Source organism: Protopterus annectens, chromosome 6.part0 (genome assembly GCF_019279795.1).
Source record: "Protopterus annectens isolate FY-2018-M chromosome 6.part0, PAN1.0, whole genome shotgun sequence".
NCBI classification, from domain to species: Eukaryota; Metazoa; Chordata; order Ceratodontiformes; family Protopteridae; genus Protopterus; species Protopterus annectens.
This window is the reverse complement of record NC_056737.1, coordinates 868791623-868807873: the sequence shown is the minus strand read 5'-3', so window position 1 is coordinate 868807873 and position 16251 is coordinate 868791623. Positions and strand designations below refer to the sequence as shown.

Sequence of the window (16251 nt, the reverse complement as noted above, 5' to 3'; positions counted from 1 at the left end):
AATTTTTGGACCAAAAACCGGGGTTTCCGGGGGGAGGAAAAGGGCCTTCCTTTTTTGGGGTTTTCTTTGTTTTGGGCTTCCTTCCCTCTTCAGAGGGTCCAGCTTTCGAGGCGATGGAGAGAGCCCTGACTGGTGCAGCCAGCCAGCCCCTTCCACTTCAGAGCTAGTGTCCCTTTCCTCCTCACACCCAGATATTTAACCTGCACTCCTACTGAGTCAGTGATTGCCAAGATTGCAGGAGTCACAGAAAAAGTGCTATCCTGTTCTTGATATCTCCCCAGGTCACCCCATTGAGGAGGTTCCTAAGAAGAGAAAGTGCAAGATGAAGCATTTGGATTCCCCACAGGAATCTGTCACTGAAGATGCCGACTTCAATGAGGGGGAGGGATCCCCAAGGTCACCCCCTGATGAGGTCTCCTTTGGAGACATCCTGTAAATATTGAAACAGAGGGGTGACGAAATCCCTGAATCCCCCTCTTCCAAGGTGTCGGTGTACCTGCACATGTTTGGCATGGACCCCTCTACCTCTTGGGTGACTCCCCCCAGTGACAAACTCATTCAGTATCTGTCAGCGGGTGTGGAAGGCCCCTGATACTATTTTACCTATCCCCAGGAGATCTGACAAAATTCTGTCTGCCCTTGAAGACAAATAGTTCTGGACCAAAGGGTTAGCTGTTGATGCCATGGTCATGGTGGCAGCCACAAAGAAGGAACTTGCCGAAGAGTTCCTATATCCATCCACTCAACAGAGAGCCTTAGGTGATGGGTAGAACTGGGAAGCGGTTTTGTGCGTCATCGACCTTTGCCTTAGTCTGAATTTCTTGGTATATTTTACCAAACTTTAGAGGGATCTAGTTTAAGTAGTTGTTGGATACCCTTGGAGGAACCATTTCTGAGGACATCCAAGAAAAGGTGGCTTCCGAGTTGGCTACCTTGGATAGTGTGTCAAATTCTTCCATGAGGCTCAACTCTCATGCAGCCATAGGGACCACCAGAGCAGCAGGTTCAGGCGTTGCCATTAGGAGACATGCTTGGGTGCTCCTGTGTGACTTTTGGAGCCATTTAAGTCTTCATTCGTCAGTGCATCCTTTGATGGATCATCCCTGTTTGGCCCTAAAGTTAGCGAAACATTATTCAGGTGCGAGAAAGATGGAAAGACCCTTTCTGCTGTGGGTGTACATTTTTCCACTCTGACCATTATCTAGAAAGCAGATAAACAGTGAGAAAATGTGGTTCAGAAAGTCCCAAGGGCGTTTTCAGGACACACATGGAGGGAGGTTTCCCCAAGGGCAGAGGGGTGAACCTTAATAGAAGACTCCGCATGCACAGCGGAGGTGGCCCACAAAACCAAGGTTTCCGGGATTCTTCCTCTGGTAAATTCTACCAGCGCTCCTGAAGGAGGCCTGATTTTCTTCCTCTGGAGGCAGCTGGGTGACTCTTATCCCTGCACCGAAATGCCTGGCTACAAATAACATTGGATGTTTGGGAACAGAGGATTATTATCCAGAGGCTATATAATTCCGTTTTCTCTTCCTCCTCCTGTATGCAAGAAAATCCCAAACGTTCCACACAGTCAGAGGGAACAAGCAGATGTCCTTCATGGATGCATCTGCAGTCATAACAACAGGGTTGTCCTGTCGTCAGGCAGCCCTTCAGTCGGCCGGATTCCAATGTCCGGGTCCGGCTTCGGCTGATGTCGCACTTCACCCGACGTCATCTCTGTTGGTCTTTGGGTATAAAAGCATCAGCCGACGCCATTTTCTTCAGTCTTTCTTGCCGTGGCGCTCAAGCAGAAGCTGTTCGCAAGTGCCGGTCGGTCGGATCCAGAGATTACTTCACCGAATACTCATCAAGACTTCTAAAGCTAAGTACCTGGGGACTCTTTCTTGCCTCAGCCGATGTCAGAAAAAGTTAATAATTGTTTAACCTGTGGGAAACAAATACCTCATAAAGATTTCCACTCTTACTGCCTGCCCTGCTTAGGCCCAGCCCACGACGTAGCTACCTGTTAGTCTTGTGCTTCTTTCAACCGACGAACGCTTAGACGTCGGTCGGAGTTTGCAGAACAGTTTTTCGGTTCTGATTTTGCGTACATTATGCCGCCGGATCCTCCGACTATGCATTCTGCCAAAACGCAAAGAAAAGACCGACACTGGCGTCCGCGGTTTCGGCCGAAACCATGGTTAAGCAAATCATGAGTGTCTCGGTTTCGCCAAACCGAGAAAACTGATCAAAATACAGCTGAATCTATCTCTACAACTGAGGTCCCTGCTAACACTCTTGAATCGGCCTCAGAAATTTTACCCACTACGGTGCTTACCACTGACTTATCAGACACCATTCCCTTGGATGTCTCTACCCCAGCACGTGGTGCTGCTAGGCCTCCAGCAGCCATGTCCATTAAGGCCTTTGCCAGGGCTAAAGCAGCCAAGACTACTAAAACAGGGTCTGCTAAACCCCCCTCAACCAGGCCCTCTTCCAGTTCTCAAATGCTTACTTTGGCAGAAGATTTAATTTCATTAATTAGAGGATCTCAATCTCACCCAGACAGGGCCTCTCAACCCCCAGAGAAGAGACCTAGGGCAGAGCCCCATGAGCCAGTGTCCTCTGATGATTCTGCTGATGAATCAGACATAACTGACCAGCCAGAGGCTCCTTTCTCCAATTTTGAAGATTCTGATGCTGAAGAATCCATTCCAGCTGCTTCCCCACCAGAAGAATTCTCCTTTGGGGAAACCTTGCATGCCATGCGAGAACAGTTCCAATGGCAGCAACAGGATTTTTCAGACTCCAGGAAAAGACTTAGGACCTTTTTACACCTTCCACAGCACAGGCCCTTAGCTATACCTCCTGTTCTCTCTGTGGTGGATGATGCTTTCAATGATGTTTGCTCCGCTCCAGATTCTTTACCCCCAGCCCCTGCCAAACCAGACAGATTTTACAGGGTGCCAGATACTCATCACCACCTTTACAAGGCCCCTCTTGCAGACCCCGAAACCATTTCCCAGGGTCCCAAGGCAGTAGCCGCGACCATAGCTAAAAACCCTGTTCCTTCTGAAAGGGAAGCAAGGTCATTAGACAGATGGGGTAAAAAGGTTTATACTTCAGCCACTCTCTCAGCTAGAGCTTTAAACTGTCAGTTTCACATGATACAATACCAAGAGTTTATGCTTGATCAGTTAACTAAAAAGCTAACCTCTGATGAATCTCTTGATAAGAAATATGTATTAGAAATGGTAAATAACATACAGCAGGTTAGTAACCATTCTTTACAATGTGGCTATGATGCACTGGAGGCTTCATTTAGATCAGCCATGACTGGCACTGTAATTAGAAGGCATGCATGGCTAAAGGAGCAAGCTTTACCGGATCATGTTAAATCTAAATTGCTAGATGCTCCTATGGATAAAACAAGTTTGTTTGGTACACCTGCCCAGCAGGTTATGAAGAAAATGGAAGAAAAGGCAAAATCAGTCCAGACAGTTAAAGATTTCTTGCAGGTTCAACCCCCAAGGTTTAGCAGGAACTGGCCTGCCAAAAATTGGTCCTTTCCTGACTCCACAAGACCACAAAGGGGCAGGAATAGACGAACCAGAGGCAGAAACCAATCCAGAGGAGGTGCCTACAGAGGACGACAGTGGCAAGGTAACAACAGGGGCACAGACTCAACACCTGCCACTACAACACAGCCACAGTGACTTAATCCTAAATCCGCCTACCAGGGAACAAATAGCAGCTCCTCTAGGCGGAAAGCTAACCTTATTTTCAAAAAACTGGCACCGCATAACAAAGGACAAGTGGATTTTACGAACCATAGATCAAGGTTACCGGTTCCACTTCCACACTTTACCAGTCAAAAGAGGAATGCCAAATCTACCTCCAAATCAAAAGACAGAGGCTCTACAACAGATAATGGAGTTAGCAAACATGAGAGCTGTGGAGAAAGTGCCAACAGCAGAGCAAGGAAAGGGGTTCTACTCCAGACTATTCCTAGTTCCAAGGAAGGAAAACAGTTGGAGACCAATTCTAGACCTGTCCTCCCTGAATACTTACATCATTGTCCCAAAATTCAAAATGCTGACCCTACAGCAACTTCTTCCCATGCTGGGCAAGGAGTGTTGGCTGGTAACTCTAGATCTCAAGGAGGCATACCTGCACGTCCCCATTCGACCAATCTGCAGAAGATACCTCAGATTTCTTGCAGGATCAGAGCACTATCAATTCTCAGCATTGCCCTTTGGCTTATCTACTGCCCAGAGTATTCACAAAATGCCTGGCATCAGTAATCGCCATTGCAGACTACAGGAATTCAAATTTATCCATACCTGGACGACTGCCTGATACAAGGAGACAACAAAAGCAAGCTGACAACAGATTTACAAAGGGTCATTTACTTGCTTCAAGCACTGGGATACACAGTCAATTTACAAAAGTCAAGACTGATACCATCCCAGACAAGGACTTTCCTGGGAGCTGAATTGGACACAGTAAGACAAATGGCATTCCTAACTACAGAAAACAAAAGAACTCCTCTTTACTTCTTGGCACTAACAAAACTGAACAAGTTAACAGCAAGAAAGGTACTGCAGGCCTTGGGTTTCATGGCATCATGCATAATATTGGTTCCATTTGCCAGACTACATATGAGAAAACTACAGTGGTACCTAAAGAATCTATGGTCCCAACACAGTCACAGCCTAGAAACGGAAATCCCACTAATACCATGCTTAAAACAGGAGTTCCTATGGTGGGCTCAGGCATGCCAGTCAAACCCAGGCCTGCCCTTCCGCAAGGGTCAAGCAAGCCAGACCATCACAACAGATGCTTCAGACCTAGGATGGGGGCGATATGCTGGACAAATGCGCATAAGGATTGTGGACACAGGACCAACTTCACCTGCACATCAACCTAAAAGAAATGCTGGCAGTAAAACTGGCAATCCAAAAGTTCAGACCATTTCTCAAGGAGGACCACTTGATGATAAGGACAGACAACACCACAGTCATGTGGTACATCAACAAACAGGGAGGCACTCATTCTTACCCCTATGCAGAATGACTTTGGAGCTGTGGACCCTGGCACTCAGCTACAACATCCAGTTACAGGCAATGTTTGTGCCAGGAAAAGAAAACTCTAGCAGATATGTTAAGCAGGACCACATCAGATGCCCACGAATGGCAGCTGCACCCGGATATCTTCAAGACCATCTCGAAGAAATGGGGAATGCCTCAGATAGATCTATTCGCATCACCTCTCAATCACCAGCTCAAAAAATTCTGCACAAGGACATTCCACCCACTAGCATGGAAAGTGGACTCGCTCTCCTTCAGCTGGAAAGGCCTAACAGCATATGCATTCCCACCTCTTCCCTTGATACACAGAGTACTACTAAAAATCAAGGAGGAACGTCCAAGGATAATCCTGATAGCTCCAAACTGGCCAAGACAGCATTGGTACCCACTGCTGAGGAGCATGTCTCGGAACAATATGTGGCCAATACCCCTGATGCCTTTGATGCTAACTCAGAACAACTTCAGCACCATGCATCCAAACCTAAAAACGCTGCAACTGACTGCATGGAACATCACATAGCAGCTGCTAATACAGAACTTTCACAAAGAGTTAGACATTATTCTTGAAGCACGCAGGCCTTCAACTAGAAGGAATTATGCTGGGAAATGGAAAAGGTTTGTCATTTGGAGTTCTGAAAGAGGAAAAGATGTATCAAACATAGATATGCCTAACATTCTGGAGTATCTGGCCGAACTACTTCATTCAGGCCTGTCCTACTCCTCCATCAAGATTCATGCATCAGCTATTTCAGCAGAATACAGCTTTGATCCACCTGTTTTTTCACACCCTTTGCTCAGGCAATTCCTCAGAGGAATCAAGAATGTAAAACCTCCAAGGAAACCACCATTGCCAGCTTGGGACTTGAACTTTGTGCTAGAAAAATTGACACTATCACCTTTTGAACCAGCAGCAACAGCAGACCTACAACACCTGTCATGGAAAACTGCTTTCCTACTGGCAATTACTTCAGCAAGGAGGGTTTCAGAACTACAGGCCTTAATGGCAGTGCAACCCTTTCTAATCTTCCACCAAGATAGTGTCCATGAGGGCTAATCCTACATTTATGCCTAAGGTGGTATCCAGAGTGTCTTTAAACCAGGCAATCCACCTACCTACCTTCTTTCCCAACCCACAAAACAGAGGGGAAAGAATACTGCATACCTTGGATGTACATAGACAGCTACGCTACTACTTGGACAGAACAAAAAATAGCAGAAAGACTGACCAGCTTTTCGTAGCCTATGCAACAGGAAGGGAAGGAAAAGCCATTTCCAAACAGACAATCTCCAAATGGATAGGAAATTGCATACGTTTCTGTTACTCCTTCCATGGAAAGCCAATTCCGCAGAACATAAGACCTCATTCTACAAGGGCAACAGCCACTACCACAGCCTTCTTACGAGGAGTGGCTACCAAAGACATTATTGAGGCGGCTACTTGGACCTCCGTGCATACATTTGCCAAGCATTATAATTTACCTCTATATTCCAGATCCCGAGCAGGATTTGCCACTGCTGTTCTGCAAGGGATCCTAAACACACCATAATATACCTTTATCCTCCTCCCCTAGTTGGCTATGGTATTCTACCCAGTTGTTATGACTGCAGATGCATCCATGAAGGACATAGTACAGTTTTGTACCTACCATAAATGTAGATGTCCGAATTGGATAGCATCTGCAGTCAGGATTACCCTCTCCTTCCCTCTGTGGTACTCCTAGGGTGTTTACCCTCTAATAGCTAGCTGGGGATTTCTTTCATGGTGTATTTGTTTGTATTTATGTACATACATGCCTATTTTTGTGTTTACCTCTATCTTTTGGAAACATTGGCATCTTTCCAAAATTTTTAGCCTTCTATAGGGCTTCTGGCATCTGGGGCAAGAAACACTGAAGAAAATGGCGTCGGCTGATGCTTTATACCAAGACCAACAGAGATGACGTCGGGTGAAGTGCGACATCAGCCGAAGCCGGACCCGGACTTTGGAATCCGGCCGACTGAAGGGCTGCCTGACGACAGGACAACCCTGTTGTTATGACTGCAGATGCTATCCAATTCGGACATCTACATTTATGGTAGGTACAAAACTGTACTTTCTAGAAGTCCAAAAACCGCTAGAAAATAGTCATCCAAGAAGTCCCACCAGACCAGAGTACAGAATTTATTAAAGATTTTTTTAGTGCCAAAAAAGACAGGGAACTGGAGACTAATTTTGGATTTAAGTGTACTGAACAAATCAGTTCATCAAACTAAATTCCGGATGTGTATTACCATATAAGAATGGGCAAAAGATCCAGATGTTTTCTCCGATTCCAGCTGGGAGCAAGTCACCATCAGTTCAGAGTTCTGCCCTGTAGTCTCACAACAGACCCCAGGGTGTTAAGCAAATGCATGGCAATAGTAACAGCAGCTCAGCTGAGACTCCAGGGATTCCGAACATTTCCTTATCTAGACAACTGGCTCATTACCACTTTGACCAGGCATCATTTGATAGAAACAAGAGACCATGTACTTCACATTTGTTCTTATGGTGGAATAACTGTAAATTACGAGGAATCAAAATTGACCCCAACTCAGAATTTAGAGCTCCTAGGAGCCCTGCTAAATACTCCAACTTCCATAGCTTCTCTTTCCAATATGAGATTACAGAAAATCAGCGTTCAGGTACAGGAAGTAATAGTCAACAAAAAAGTAACCACTCAACTAGTCCTTCAAGCACTGGGCTCCATGGCTAGCTATAACTCTAGTTCCCTTGGCAAGATATCACATGAGGATACTTCAGTGGTTGCTAGCATCTGTTACCACGGACACCTCCCAGATGTGGTGGGGGAGGCATTATTTGGGCAAGACTGTCCAAGGCATTTAGTCGCCTACAGAGGCCCACTTGCATATCAGTGTACTGAAGCTAAGGGGAGTGCTTTTAGCATTGCAAGCCTTTCGGACTTCTCTTTGGGAGCAATTGTGATTCAGATGGACAGTATGTCAGTGGTTTGGTACATCAGGAAACGGGGAGGAACCAAATCCTATTCCCTTAGTCAAGAAGCTTTCAGAGTGTGGCAGTGGGTGATCTCTTCCAACCACTTTCTGATAGCACATGGTCCAGGGAATTCCAGTGTGATAGCAAACTAAGCAGGTGTATTCTTCTGCCCCACGAGTGGTCTGTCAGTCCATAGGTGACACAAAGGATTTTCCATCAGTGGGGCCAGCCTTGCTGCGACCTATTTGCCTCTCCCCTAAACAGCAAGTGCAGCAACTACTTTGTCTTGATCCCCCCTTCGGGGGAGTCACTGAGAGATTCTCTTCACGTTTGGCCCTTTGGACTGCTGTATGCCTTTCCCCAATTCCTCTTATCCTGAAATTCATACAGAAAGCAATCAGGCTGTAGAAAAAAGTAATCCTAATTGCAGAAGAACACGAGCAGAGCAGTGTAGACTAAACACAAGAATCCAGGCACCGGGTCAGAAAACTAAACAGTTTAAATGAAATTAAAAGGTTACACATGGGAAACAATAAAAAGATGAGCACTTGCATTTTAAGCAAAGTTAAAACTTCATCAGATAATACCTTGATGAATTTGAGTGTGAAATTCTTTTGAATTACCTGTTCAACATCAGGTGATTGTCCACAACCAGTCCTAAACCTGCTGAGACGCCCCCCCCCCCCCCAAAAAAAAAGACGAACATGAGCTCACTGTTGAAACATATAAATTAAATCATAAAATGAAACTTTTTCACAGTCTTGGATATAAATCAAGTAAAGAAAAATAACAAAGAAAAATAATCTCACTAAACTAGCAAACACATACAATAGCATTGCCAGATTTGCTACTGGGAACCCGTTTAGAACTCGCCACTGTCAGAACCTACAGCAACTAAACTGGCTTGAACTAAAAAACATGCTGACACTTTCCCAACTCACCTTTGTCCATAGGATATTTTACCAACCTAATAACACCCTTATACTTTCTAACCTTATCTCCCCTTATACTAACCTAAATTCCTTACGCTCTTCGAGCAAACTTCTTGTGAGGATAACTAAGTCTAACAACATCGCTGGTGACTCCCTATTCTCCAATACCATAGGTAAATATTGGAATCCTCTACCTACTACTCTAACTTCTTTTCCCTCCCCCTTCCTCTTTAAACAAAAGCTTAAAAAACATCTTAGAACACACTGGTTATGCCCATACATCAATCCTGACTAATCTTGTGATTCCACTGATTATTCTTTTATACTACCTTCTTTCATTATTTTCTACTACATCCCCTTGGGAAGCTTGTTTCAAAAGCACCTTTGCAAGTAGTAACTGTTACAATTATTAAAAAACTTTGGATGTGTAATTAATTGCTGAATGTACTGTGTATTTCCACAGATGTTTTACTATAACAGAACTCTTCTATCTTGTATTCTGAAATAGAAATTAGGGTGATATCCTTTCTAGTATATGTGCATGATTTGTGTAATGTAGTTTAGAATCATGTTTTTGCCTGGTATTTTCTACCTACTTTCTTTGCTTTTGTAGATAATTTCTCTTTGTTTGTTTCTATGTGGAGCTTTTCTCCCCGGGCCTCTGCTGAAAATGGAAATGTATCCAGTTGGACTAGCCCGGTAAACAAATGCAAAATAAAAATAAATAATTCATGATCATGATACCAACCACACCCATGAAGATGCAGTCATCTCCTCAGTGGTTTTAATTTTAACATTGGTGTGATGCTGGCTTGCTTGTTAATGCCTGGCCAGCTGTATGCATTCCAATAAGTCTGCCAAAAAATTTCTCCTACTTCTAACTTGATCTTTTAAAATGATGAAGGCGGATTGTGAGAGTTTATTTTTGGTATGTGTTGCACTATGTCAACAGTGCAATGGGCTTTTTATATAGGAAAAACCAAAAGGAAATTCCATGAACTGATTTATGAGCATGTTCAGGACATTAAAAAAGGTAAATCGACTAATGCCCTTTACAAGCACATTAATGATTACCCTGGCCATACTTTCAAATTTGCGGTTTTGGAGCAGATGTATGTGGATCTCAGGGGAGGTCGATTAAAGCTCGCCGGGATCTCAGCTTAGTGCTGCAAGGCATTCATTGTTCAACCTCCATTTCAACCATCACTGAATGTGATCTGAAGTTTTTATCCTGGAAAACTGCAATAACTTCTGCCAGAAGAATTTCAGAAGTACAGACCTTATGTAAACCTCCTTACCTGATTTTCCACAAAGGTAGAATTTCGCTAAGAACCAATCCTTTTTTTTTACCCAAGGTATTGTCGGAGACTGACATTAATCAGACTGTTCATTTACCAGTATTTTTTCCCAACTTTGCTAACAAAAGTGAGTACTGCTTGTATTTATTACATGTTCCCAGACAAATATGTTTCTGTCTCCACAGAACTAAGGATTTGAGAAAGTCCGACAGTTTGTCATTTTCATCTACAACACTTGGCCAGCCGGTGAGAAAAGTAACGCTAGTTAGTTGGCTCAAAGAATTTATTTCTGTTATGTATAACAAAAAGATTTAGTTTGCCTAGGCCTTTAAAGTGACATATTCTACAAGAGCTGTAGCTACTTCAGTTTTTCAGTCTAGAGCTTCTATGGATGATGATTATGCAGCAGCAACTTGGGCTTCTCCTCATGCCTTTATTACCCATTACAAATTGGATATGGTCTCCAAGGGAAGAGCACCATTTGGTTCTGTGGTGCTCAGGAATGTTCTTCCTTGAGTCCTCCCAAGGTCTAAGGTAGCTGGGGACTCTATTCCATATGTTGAAGATAAAATAAAAATTGACAGCATCAGATTAAGAAGTTATGTATCCACCATAACGTTCCATCTGTGTTGTCCATTTTCATGTGTTCTTGACTCCAATCCCTCCTTTCCTGTGCCCTTGAAATTTTTGGTGGAACAGATAAGACATATCACTTATATGGTTCCAGATATGGTTTCTAGAAGGCTTTTTCATTCCGTTTTTCAGCAAACGTGATCTGAGGTAACTAGGAGAGGACCATTGTGGGTAGGGGTTAAGCTCTAGAGGTTTTGGCTTTTGTGAGCTGTAGTAACGGCTGAGTCATTTTCGAGTTGAGGATAAATGAAAATGAACAACACAGAACATTATAGTGAGCACGTAACATCTTTTTTTTCATGTATGCAACCTTTGGGTACCTCCCAACACAGAACCTCTGATACTGTATGTTTTTTTTAGACATCTCCAGTTGTGTAAAATTTCATAAATGTACCTTGAATTTTAGGAAGAATGTTAATACTGAAGGATTTGCTAAAGTCTGCTGATAGAGCTGAGAAACTTGCTGCTCTTGCAAATAAGGATAGAGAAAAGTCTATTCAGAGTAAGTCTAAATCCTCCAAATGTAAAGAGCATTCAGAGAATTTTCTTTTCCCGTTTTTCCCCCAAGGTTCCTCATAGGTGGGAAAAGGAATCTTCAGTGGATTCTCATGTTTCAAAGAATTCTGTAAGAGTGTTCTAGAAACACCTGCCCTTGAGCATGACGTCAAGTGCATCAAGTTGAAAGCATTTCATTGTTAGCTAAGCTGGATCTTGCATGCTTATTGCCATTCAGGCTTCTCTCTGCTAGGTTAGTGATCAGTACAGGCTGTTCTAAGTTCTCCAGGGCATGGTGAAGGCTCATTTGGACCTGGGGCTCTCTTCCCCCTCAGGTTAGAGGCCAGGGCAGGAGGATAGTCTCTTGACCCGCATTTGCTGCCTGTTTTTCACAAGTTTTGATTCTGATTATGTACAGGCTGCTTTGCTCTGGGAAGGCTGTGGTGCTGGTTTGCTCCTCTGGTGGTTGGGCTCGAGGTTGAGGGCTCAGTACCTTATTCAGCACTCATTCTGTTATTGTTTAAGTCAGAGTTCTTGACCTTTGAGACCCTTATATTGCTGACTTCCTTTGGCACTGGGGATAACTGGTGCCAAGCCTCTGTTGGCATAGGCCATGGTCTGCTTCTCTGAGTCAAAATATTCCGGCTACAATGTTGAATTTATCATCACTGTTACAACTCAGTTGTAAAGGCATCCTCTCGATCTTGAGTCATGGATGGTTTGTTTTGGAGTCCCCATCATTGAGTTACCTGCTCAGAGGAAGGATTTCCATTTCTGGAGTATAGAATGGGAGGGAGGGCCTCTCTGATGGATCTTTCCAAGATTTGGGGTGTAGTCGGGCTCAGTCGTCTTCCTGACCCCTCTTTCCCAAGGAGTCCAGCCCAAGGAAGGTGTAAGAGAAGGCACCTAGACTTGTTTAGTAAGCTTCCTCAAACTGGTTACTGAATTGCTAGCCATGGCTGATTCCCTTTATCTTCTCCTGTTGACCCTAAGCTTGGCGAGAGCTTACTGATGGAGTGGCTGACCTGCTGTTACTTTTCACCATCAGACAGGATCCTGCATGTTTTTTTGGATCCTCCCTTCATCATTCTTGGGGAATGGGGTGGGCGTTTCCCCATGGGAGCATGTCACTTTGATGAAGGTAGTTTTGGCATATGGAAAAAGAATGAATACGGTTTTATTTATTTTGACATTTGTTGAATGGGAAAGTCTGACTGATCTAGAACCCTTTTTCAGCAGAGGCCCCGGGAGAAAAGCTCCACAGAAGAACAAAACAATGTTACATACATAACATGAATGAGAACATTACATAGTGAACATAGTTTGGTATTATAGAAGGTTATACAAGTGTATCCAAAAGAAATAAATGCACACAATCATAGAAAGTACAATACATTAGAATTAAATGCACACAGTCTAGAAAGTATAAACATCTGAGTTTAGATGCAAAAGTAAGGCAAGTCAAACATGTAGGTATATACATTTCTCTTGGCAGGTTGGACAGAATTCAGTATAATGTTGGTTAGAAGTTAACTGTTTCACTCCAGTGGAGCTCAAGAATGTGCACTGTAACTTCCAGTGGGTTGAGTCTAAGCCTTTTGACAGAATCAAGTTATGTCGTCACATTACAAACAAAAGATGTTATGTGATCCTATCTCGCCTACATTCTGTACTGATGGGTTCGGAGCCGATCCTCGGCTCCAACTCGGCACGCTATACTATAGAGCGAAGTCTCTTATTGGCTGAGCTATCCTATATCCCAGGATGCACCACCACTAATTCCCCAGATCTCGTTTGCTGCTTTACAAGCTAAGACGTGGTCTCCGACTTGGCTGAGCTAAGTGTTTTTCTTCTAAGATTTTTCTGTCAGGAAATTTCTTAAATTTGATCCAAAAGCTGTTTTAACAGCTAGCGTTGTGGTTTGATTGAGTTTTATTGATTTTTTGTGGTAAATTGTCTTCAGGGAAAGGTTTCCGTTTAAGTTAGAGGGGCCTTCCCCTCGCGTGTGAGTGAGTCTTGTGTGAGTTTTGTGGGCCTTTTTGGTCCTTTTAGTTGGTCAAGTATCCATTTTTAGTTAGAGGGTTCTTGAACCTGCTGCTTGAGTTATTTTTTGGTAGTGTAGTAATAGAGTTGGGCATTGCCTTATTCCTTCCTTCTACATAGTGTGTAGTGACTTGTGCAATTATGTCTAAAGAACACAGACCATCGGGGTTTAAGAAATGTACCCGTTGCAGTTACAAGATGTCCATTACCGACTATCACTCCTTATGCGTCTATTGTCTAGGCCCCAAACACCTTCAGGAGTCTTGTAGCGTTTGTCATGCTTTTTCCTCTCGGGTCCTCCAAGAGAGGAAGAATAAATTGATCTTAAAAGGGATGATCAAACCTACTTTTGAGGAGGCTTTATCTTCTTCCTCTTCTCCCTCTAAGAAAAAGAAATAGTCTGCTCTGACCAGCCCGTAGGAACAGACCTCTAAGAAATCTCGGCAGGCTTCTCCATCGGCTCCACGGACTTCGGAGCCGAGGGCGGAACGGTCTGCCTCGATGCCTCCAGCCTCTGGTTTCGGAGCCGACGGCTGGGGCTTCGAGAGGCGGGTCACGTTCATCGGCTCCACTGATTTCGGAGCCGATGAGAGTTGCCCGCTCAGACTCTTCCCCTTCGGCACCGAAGCCCTCTACGGTACCGAGGGAAATTACAATGGAGTCTCCTTCGGCACCGATATTGATCGAGACAATTCGGAGCCGGTCCCCCAGTCCTTCGGAGCCGGTGGAGAAGTCTACTCGGACCCGTTTGATCTCCTCCCGGTCTTCCAAGATGTCGGATTCGGACATTGACAGGGTGCTCCAAAGGCTATTTCAGTCTCCAGTCTTCCAAAAGTTAGTTTCGGCTCCAGCCCAGTCAGCTCCGGAGCCAATGGTCCACCCTGTAGCTTTGGTTCCTCCTCCAACAGCCTCGGCACCGTTGGAGTCGGTGCTGGTGGAGCCGATGGAGGTTCCCAGGTCGGCTCCGACCCTTACTCCTACCCCGGCCTTCGGGTCTGAGTTCGGTACACGGACCTCTTCGGTCAGCCCTGGGGGTGACGCTTCGGGACCAATGTTTTCGGTTCTGAGCCTCTCTCTCGGTGCGTCTGCTGCGGGAGTGCAGTCTGCTGTTGTGGCTTTGGGGGTCGGACCTTCCCAGGATTCTGGGGGTCCGGCCTTTAGAGCCATGAGGAGCGCTTTGGCCAAATCTTCTCTGGCTACCTCCACCGTCTCACCAGCACCTTCCCTAGACATGGAGACTGGGTCCTTTGTAGTCCCCCTGTCTCAAGACAGCGGAGACCTGGGGCCTGAGGTCACCCCCATTGGGGATCCCCCCCTTCCTGGAGGTCCCTCTGAAGAGTCTTCGGAGGAACCCCCAAGGAAAAGACAGTGCAAGAGGAAGCACGTCGACTCCCCTGACGAGTCTCTCACCTCGGACACGATCTTGATGATGCGGAAGGGTCCCCCAAGTCATCCTCGGATGAGGTCTCCTTTGCGGACATCTTGGAAGTCCTCAAACAACGAGGCGGCTGGCAGACCAAACCCACTTCCTCTGACGAGTCGATGTTCCTCAAGGCCTTCGGGGCTCAGCCCTCCGCCTCCTGGGTGTCTCCGCCCTTTGATGAGCTCCTAGATTTGATCTCTCGAAGGGCGTGGGAACATCCAGACTCTGTGGAACCGGTGCCTGCTCGCCCTAACAAATTTCTGTCAGCACCCCCGGAAAAGGAATTTCTCACCAAGGGCGTGGCTGTAGATGCTATGGTGGTGGCATCTGCTACCCAGCAAGATGTGGCAGAGGTTTCGACCTCCGTCCATCCCCCTAATAAGGAGTCTAGGAGCATGGACCGGTACGGGAAGCACACCCTTACTTCAGCGGCCTTTACCTTAAGGTCTCTGAATTACCTGACGCACTTCACTAGACTTCAGAGGGATCTGATCAAGGAGCTTTCAGATACCCTCTCTGGTAACCTACCTGAGCAGTTGGCCCAGACTGTTAGCTCTCAGTTGGCTACTCTATCGTCTATATCGAACTCGTCCATGAGGCTCATTTCGTATGCAGCCGAGGGGGCGAGTAGAGCGGAGGGTACGGGTGTTGCTCTACGGAGACAAACCTGGCTCCACCTGTGTCATTTTGCGGAAGCCTTCAAGTCTTCCTTTGCCGACGCTCCCTTTGATGGGTCCTCTTTGTTTGGACCCAAGGTAAAGGACACCTTGACCCGCTGTGAACAGGAGGGTAAGACTTTGAATGCCGTAGGGGCACGGTTTTCCTCTCCCTTTCGGCCTTATCCCAAGGCTAAAAGAGGAGGGAAAATGTGGTTCCGTAAATCTCAGAAGACTTACCCTCAGCAGGACGATCCCCCTTCTAGAGGCAGAGGAGGGGGAAATTTTTCAGGAAGACGCCGTCCCAGAGGCAGCAGAGGCCCCCGCAACACTGGAGACTGCGAGTCCTTTCGTGGCTCTTCAACCTTCCAGCATCCCTGAAGGATTGCCCGACTGCGCAGCTCCGGATCCAGTCGGGGGTCATTTTTCGAGGCACCTAAAGGCCTGGGAGAGTATCACTCGGGACCGATGGGTGCTCCGAATCATCGCCGGAGGTTACGTCATCCCTTTTTCGCACCCCCCCCCCCCTGCCGCCATCCAGGAAAATCCTGGACCCACCACCCAGTCAACGGGATATTGCAGCCATCGAAATTTCAAAGCTGCTTCAAAAAGGAGTCGTCCAACCGGTCCCCATAGACCAGACCGGATTAGGGACTTAAAATTCTTTTTGGTTTCAAAAAAGACCGGGGACTTGAGGCCCATTTTGGATCTCAGCAACCTAA

General features: G+C 45.6%; 1 protein-coding gene across 3 annotated transcripts in view; it reads left to right on the top strand.

Moving 5' to 3' along the window:
• The window catches only part of WDR20 (WD repeat domain 20), a 798308-nt gene that overhangs the window by 113559 nt on the left and 668498 nt on the right, over window positions 1-16251 (top strand). The window lies entirely within an intron of this gene.